Source organism: Pinus tabuliformis, chromosome 7 (assembly GCF_031772625.1).
Source record: "Pinus tabuliformis cultivar Carrire ecotype Pingquan chromosome 7, CPIR1, whole genome shotgun sequence".
Lineage (NCBI taxonomy): Eukaryota > Viridiplantae > Streptophyta > Pinopsida > Pinales > Pinaceae > Pinus > Pinus tabuliformis.
Window position 1 is genome coordinate 1,153,999,241 of NC_142293.1, and position 8,760 is coordinate 1,154,008,000.

Genomic DNA, 8,760 nt, shown 5'->3' on the forward strand with positions numbered 1-8,760 from the left:
GGGAAATACACACAGCGTGGCCAATAAATCTTTTGGAGTATGGATGGAAGTATAAAGTTGGTAAAGAGTATAGCCATGGGATATTTATAGTGAAATCGGGCTTAATTTACTATTTAAATCTAGCCAGAGGCAATTAATTTGTAGTGGATCCAAAATTAATGTCTAACGGGAGATTAAACGGTTAACTGAGGCTAGAAACGACTTTGGAGCATAGGGTGCAATGGATTTACGACGTGGCAGGTGGTGAATGGGTGAGATATAATGGACTAGTGATGTGGCGGATTTCGTATGGAGGAAGGGATAACAGGTCTATGAAACGGTGCGAGAACAAGGTCAAAAGTTGAAAGGAAGGAAAATCGTTGGTGGAATTTCGGGGGGGTGGTGTGGTGGTTTATGGTTTCACGCTTAGGGGGCCCGAAATTCTATGGGAGTGCCATGTAGCAAAAAAGGGCAGACATTAAAACTGCTTTTCGGACCCCCCCTCGCGTTAACAGGAAATGACTGAAGGCGGGCCGAAAAGCTTCCTCTGTCGTTGATTCGGTCAGAGTGAATGATATCTGTTGAAAGGTGTCTAGTGGTTATTTGATATTGATTTGAAATTTTGTCGCTTCTTCCCATTATATGTTAAGACATTTTTGCAAAGCGATCAAGTTTAAACAATTATTAAACCCCGATTAAGGAATTTAAACATATTTTTTTTAAAACTAAATAACAATTTAAAAGGCGCGTTTGAGCTAGCAGCCTTAATTTTTATTTTCTAAAGCAAATATTCTTCTTTTTATTGCTTATCTAACATTTTTTATTTGCCTTCATTTTTTAGAGAAACTACCCTATCATTTTAATGATATGGACCTGAAATCATAATAAATTCTAACATTTTTTTATTTTCGATTTTGTTTTTGGTCCATATCCTAACTTATCATTTTTTCAATGGCATTTTGATTTTTACAACTAATATCTAACTTATCAAAAATAAAAGAGTTACAACTTTGGCTCCAATTGGGGACTTCTTTCTCCTGTAGAATGCAAAGAACTTGCAAATCCATGTGCCTTCTCCTCCGGCTCTGGAGTCTTTGCTGTAAAAATTATACTGATAGTTGAAAAAGTAAAATAAAACCAAGATTTTTACAATGATGGTATTAAAATCTGTTAGGTCCCTATACTACTAGTGTAACCCCTTACTGCTATTAGTACAAACCCCTTATTATATTGTTGTGCCCATGTAGTCCCCATATTGTTATTATTGTGCCCCATAGAAGCCCACTATTGTTATTATTGTGCCCTTACATTATTATTGTTATGTCGGCTCTGATTATATTATGACCCCTTAGACTCCTATATATAGAAAGGAGGTGTTGTCATTTGTATCATCCAAGAATTGTTCATTTGTGTAATGTAAAGGAGGTTGCCCCATTGAAGAGGCTGAATTATAAGGCACTGATCTATCTTTTCTATCTTTTTGTGAGTTGGTTCCATAACATTTGGTATCAGAGCTTTGGATTCTAGGGTTTCGCTGCTCCAAACATGTCATCGTGCTATTTTCGCTATAACCTTTTTCTGCGATGTTTCAGAAGCTACAAAAAGAAACCCATTTGAGAAGAAATCTTTCTGAACTGTGTGTCCAAATTTCAGATATGGTCTCGCTATATTTTCAGAGACATGATCTGAGGAAGTTAGGGTTTTTGCAAGCTCCAGAATTTCATCTAAAACAGGTCATCGTGGTATTTTCACTATAATCTTTTCACTACAAAGTTTCAGAAGCTAAAGAATAAACCCATTAGAGAAGAAATCATTCTGAATCTTGGGTCCGAATTTCAGATCTTGTCTTCTTACATTTTCAGATATATGATATGAGGAATTTAAGGTTTTTGTAGACTCCTGAATTACATACTAAACATGTGACCTTGGGAAAATCGTCATAACTTTCTCTCTGAGAAACAAATTGAAATTTCGTAAGAAGTTACAAAAAGAGGACGGACTGTAGTTTTTTGTACATAGTTTTCAAATCTGAAGGTCGAAACAGTGACACATGGCACGTCATACTAGTTCTCTCTACTGAAACATTATATAATCAGGTCATCTTAGGAGATTAGGCATAACTCTTTCTTGGAGAATCAAATACTGATCAGACTTGTGGGGTTAGAAAGAGGACTCAGAGGGCTACTACAGGAGACAATTTCAGAACATTGAGATCTAAAAGTACAGAGTTACAGTAATCTCAAGATCAAGCTCCTGAAATCAAGAAAAGGTTATATGAGGAAGTTTGATGGAAAGGATCCAGTAAATTGGATATTATAGATGGAGCAATATTTTGATCTACATGGTGTACCACTATTACAAAAGGTATGTATTGCATCTTCATATTTAGAACTGGATCATTTTTTATGGTATAAAGGGCTTTGTTCTTGTAAACAACTTGTTACATGGTCAATTTCCACGGAGGAAACGATAACACATTATGAGGATACAAAAAGCAACACCTTCTTTAGAGAAACACCACAACAATTGGAAGAAAAAAGAGAAAAAGGGCTTTGTTACAAAGTGGAAAGCAAAATTATGGCAACAAGGAAGTCTACTCCTCACAACTATAAAGATGGAAGTTTTGTTTCTCCTAGCCTTCCACAACCTACAAGGGTTACACCAAAACAATTGGAAGAAAAAAGAGAAAAAGGGATTTGTTACAATTGTGATAACAAATACATTGAAGGTCATAAGTGTGTTGAGAAGAAATTATTTTACGTTGATTGTGGAGAGGAGGAAGAAAAGGATCAAGAAACGTCAAAGGAAGAGTATATACACCAGTAACCAACCTCGGAGAAAGAAGAAATGAATCCGACGATATCTTGTAAAGCATTGGAAATAATTACCACTCCTAAAACTCTCATGATAGAAGGACATATCAAGAAGAAAAAGGTTCAAGAAGTGAAAGATCACATTGAGAAAGAAGAAATGAATCCGACCATAGCTTGTAATGCATTGGACAGAATTAACACTCCTCAAACTATCAATATAGAAGGACATATCAAGAAGAAAAATGTTCAAGAAGTGAAAGATCACATCGAGTCTCAAGAAATCAATCTGACCATATGTTGTGATGCATTGGAAGAATTACCACTCCTCAAACTATCAAGATAAAAATACATATCAAGAAGAAAAAGGTAAGAGTGTTCATTGATTCGGGCAGTACCCATAATTTTATTGATTGTAAGATAGCCAAGGAATTGAATTGCTTCCTATACCCAGCACCAGAGTGTCAAGTGATGGTTGCAAGTGGAGGAACCATAAATTGCTCTGGAAAGTGCCATAATATCAAGCTATCCATGGGAGAATATGTATTGAATAGCCCAATGCTTTCCATTCCAATGGGTGTTGCTGATGTTTTACTAGGAGTCCAACGGCTACAATCTTTGGGTACAATAAATTCTAATTTTCAAGAAATTTTCTTGAAATTTTTTTAGGAAGGAAAGGAAGTTGAATTGAGGGGTATTGAAGGAAAACCTGGAAATATAATCAAATCTAACAACATGACAAAGCTTCTAAATAAAGAACAACGGGGTGTTATTGCACAATTATGTTCACTAGAGGATCCCACACCGAAATCATGTATTTCTCCAGATCTCCAAAACGTTTTGGACAATCATTCGAATGTATTTGAGACTTCCAATGGCCTCCCACCTATTCGTGATCATGATCATGCTATTCATTTGATTCCATGAAGTGTTCCTCCAAACATCAGACCTTACATATATCCATATGCCCAAAGGAGTGGGAACTCATTCAAAATTTGCAGAAGATCCCAGTTCAAACAGTATTGCGAGAACTTAACAAGGAAGGAAAAATCATATTGGAACCTGAAGCAGTCACAGAACTGAGAAATCAAAAGCTATGAAGTAGATCAATTTCAGAGTATCTCATTAAGTGGAAGAACTTACCCGCTGAAGATTCCACATGGGAGGACAAGAATTTATACAGAAGCATCAAGAACTACTCAAGCATTGAGGACAAGACTTTTTGAAGGAGAGGGGCATGCTAGGTCCCTATACTACTAGTGTAACCCCTTATTGTTATTAGTAAAACCCCCTTATTATATTGTTGTGCCCATGTAGTCCCCATATTGTTATTATTGTGCCCCATAGAAGCCCACTATTGTTATTATTGTGCCCTTATATTATTATTATTATGTTGGCTCTGATTATATTATGACCCCTTAGACTCCTATATATAGAAAGGAGCTCTTGTCATTTGTATCATCCAAGAAATGTTCACTTGTGTAATGTAAAGGAGGTTTCCCCCTCGAAGAGGCTAAATTTTAAGGCATTGATCTATCTTTTCTATCTTTTGTGAGCTGGTTTCATAACAAAATCTACTTCAGCTTCTCAATACTGAATTTAACGCTTCAGAAATTTTCCATTAACAGGAAATGTGGAATATTGTCCCTCTATATTTTGTAACACAAAAGTGTTGTTCCCTTTTACATCAGAAATAGCTAGAGGTCCAAACCATAGGTTTTCAATCTTTCCATGTTTTTCTTTGCCTTATCTTCTAGAATCCCATCTTAGAACTAAATCTCCCTTCTTTAAGTCCCTTTCCTTGGCTGTTCTATCAAACATACTCTTCATTTTATTTTGATATTTCTTCAATTTGTATTGGAGTTCATCTCTATTCTCATTTAATTCAATGATTTTATTTGTTCTCCTTGAAAAATAATTAGGTTCATCAGTTGATTCCTGCAAAAACTTTAAAACAGGGCAAGCCAAGTTGGTAGGCAAAATTTCATCCTTCCCATAAATTGACTGAAAAGGAGATCTTCCAGTAGATCTCTTTGGAGTAATCCTATTTGTCTATACTGCATAAATTAGATGAGTGTCCCAACTCTTTTTATGATCTACTAAATTTTTTCTCATAACCTTTACCAAACTTTTATTAGATGATTCTACAAGACCATTACCTTGAGGTTAATATGGATTCGAATGGTGTAACAAAATCTGATATTTTTGGCTAGAATCAATCATTTTAACACTGGAAAACGTTGTGGCATTGTTAGTAACAATGTGGCTTGGGAAACCAAACCTCGATAAAAAAAATTCCTTAATGAATTTGATCACTACTGCATCAGTAACATTTCTTACTAGAATTTCTTCCACCCATTTAGTAAATTAGTCTGTTGCAGTGAGCATCCATCTATGCTGATTGCTTGAAGTAGGATGAATCTCTCCAATAAAATCTAATCCCGATTGGAGAAAAGGTGCTGAGAACAGTGTTGGGATTAGTGGAAGAGCTGGCAGTTTTTTCTTACCAGCAAATATTTGACAAGGGACACAACTTTTGACCTTTGCTCCTACTTGTAAGAACAATGTTGGCCAATAAAATCCTACCCTTAATATCTTATATGTTGTTTCTCTCCAAGCATAATGTCCTCCACAAAATCCTGCATGAAACTGATCAATGATCCCTTCAGTCTCTGATTCTGTTAAACATAATAACAAGATATTGAGAGGGTCTTTCTAGTACAGATTTGCATTTATGATACAGTATTTGACTGCTTTCAATTTGAGAGTTTTACATTGACTTTTGGAAAATGATGCAGGACATTCAAAATGAATCAAGAAATTTACAATATCTTGATACAAATTTGATAAAAGAAATTTCTCATCAATATATATAGAAATGGTCTGATATGAAGGTAAAGGTTCTTATGGATTATTTTCTTCAGGATGTTGGGAAGGTTCTTGTGGATTCTCCTCATTCAAATGTTGGGAAGGTTCTTGTGGATTCTCCCCTTCTGCATAGACAGAAGGTTCTTATGGATTCTTCTCATTTGAAATTTGGGAAGGTTCTTATGGATTCTCCCTTGGTATTTCCAAGACAGAGTTGATGCATAGTACTTTACAATTAGACCCAGCTAGAAGCTTAGCTAATCCTTGACCCTTTACTAGCTTTTTGGTTTTTATAGTTAGATCATACTCCAAAATTTGAGTGATCCATCTACCTCTCCTCGCATCAGTATCTGGTTGGGTGAGAACAGTTTTAACAACACTGTTGGAAACATAGGCTATGATGGTTTTATGTATAACATACATCCTAAAATATTTGAAACAATGGACTAGGGCTTAAGCTTGCTTCTCAATTATTTCATATTTGAGCTTAGCATCTCTCATGACTTTGCTAAAAAAGGTTGTAGATTGGTGTTATATAGAATTTATACCTAGGGATAAGTATATCTTCCCCAGGTGGGTAGTTACACTTAGAACAACTAAATTGGAGATGTTTAACATTTTCCTACAATAAACAAATAAGATAAAAGAACCTACTTGTGATCCTTCGCTTCCTTTGATCTCCTTTGAATTGCTCCCGTCGCTTCCACTGAAACTGAATTCACTCAATTGGTACCTACCAACATAAACAAAAGATGACAACAATCAAAGCATATGATCTATTTATTGTAAACAAATGGAATAGACAACATTTGAACATACATTCATCATAGATATAGACAAAAGTTTTGGAAAAGGAACAAACAACTTTATTGATTGATAGAAGGAGAAATTACACCCGATGTGGTTCGATCTTGTGCCACTCATCCAACTTCGACCAAACCCTCATTAGACCAATAACAACATCAATCCAGGAGCATAACATTACTTGACAGTGATTTCAAGTCTTTAAACCAACAATATTTCTCTATAATGTCCAAGCCCCCTTGGCTCTATGATAGGAGGCCAATTTATAGAAGAATGCAAGTGGTTTTGTCATTAATATGGCATTGAATGGTTTTCCATAATTGGATGATTAGTTTCCATGTTCAAAGGGATGAGAGGATAGAGGATTAGATGATCCAAGTCTATCCTAAGTCGAGGTCATCTTGATAGGATAGGAACTGGGTTCCTTATAGAATGCTCTAGAAAGGAAGAAAATACTCAGGATCCAATGAACATTTTGATGTAGGAGCATCGGAACTAGCCAGCAATGTGGAAATTTGTCCACATGTTGTGGCTTGACAGGGTGAATTTCATTTATTGTTTGTTCAAATCCAGTTTATTGAGGAGGAAGATTTCACAAATAATTAGTTATTATTGTAATAAGTGTGACTATCTTAGTGATAAGATTTGTTAAAATAGGTGTGTGTGAGCGCTAATAGGTAGGAGATTTTATTGTTAGGATTTTTAAAATTAGAAGATTGTGTTATCGATTTGTTAGTGGGGTTAATGTGAGGAAGTTGTAATAAACGAAGAGACTTTTCTTCGTGGGGAGTTAGTTTTTTGTGTGTGATCTTGGAGAGCGAGAGCTCAAAAAGATTGTGAGACCGTGTGTTGTGTGTAATAGAAGTCGATTTTTATTAAAATTGAATAAACGCAGAGATTCTGTTTATTAACAAGTTCATATTGTTGCGCAACGATGTATGAGGAATTGGGAATGATTATGTGGTTGAATTCTCTGGTTAATCGTTGTATTAGATGTGATTGCGTTTTAGTTTTAATTTTAAAGATCGCTGTGAAGGAAAATCTGGATAGTTAAGCCGCGCATGTGAAAACCCATTTGAACAGAGAGAATTTGAATTTGAACATATATAATTTGTTTTATGATCCGTCGGTCCAATAGAGAAATCACTTCGAAAAGGAAGAAAAGTTAAAAGGTCACCCTTACACAAGGAACAGGAGAAGACATGAGAAGATTCTGTAAATTTTATTGGGGAAAGATTGGGTCCGAGGCGTCAGATCAAATGTTAAGGGGCACTTTTGTGAAACAACAATTGGTGCTTTTCGATTTCGATTATCAGATAGGAACTCTGGAATGCCGGATTGAGAACTGTTGAAAATGTGATCTCTGACTTTAGATTGGATCGGATCAAAATAACGGAAAACCAGCGATCACAGATCTCTGAAATTGTGCATCGGAGTTTGATATGGAGTGATAGTTGTGGTAGTTAAAGATTCAGAGGATTGGAATCCTCCGACAGTTAATGCATTGGAGTGTATTAATGCCAGATTCTCGTGGGTGATCCCGGTTAAACTGCATGGAATCTGATAAAACGATATATTTATATGTTAAATCATGGTGTGACCGCCGATTGTGAAAAATTTCGTTGTAATGTATCAAATATCGGTCAATCCATATACACATATATGATAACCATGTTAATTGGCCAACAACGAATATATTGCATCAGATTTGGATCAATCTGATAATGGTTGACGTTATTTGTTAATTGCAACTGATGCAACACAGATAGGCCGCAAATGTTTTTGTTTGTTTCAAAACAGTGGTTTTGTATCTGTTATATGTTTTAAAAAGAATTATATGACTGCGCCCTGTATGAAGGGAAAAAGGAATTCAGTTCCCGTGTTTTAGTTTGAAACATGATTTATATTTGCATTTCTAATACGTTATTGCTTGCAGTCTAAGTGGATTGAGCACAGAAATTTGGTGCATCAATTTTTGGTATCAGAGCAAAAGAGACAGGTGGTTGCAGCAAAGATGCCGCCAAGGAGAGGGGTTGGTCGAGGAATTGGTCGAGGGAGACCAGAACCAAATGCAGTCCTGATAGAAGAAGTGCGAAGACTGCGTGAACGAATGGAGACAATAGAAACAGCCCAGAGAAGAGCGCCTGATGAGAGAGCTGAGAGTTCTTCAGAAGAATCTGATGAAGAAGCGGAAGCACGAGAAGAAAATGAAACTGCCAAAGTCCTCAAGATGCTGGCAAAAGTTGGAAGCAAACCCAAGATAGAATTTCCTAGGTATGAAGGGAGCTTGAATGCAGAA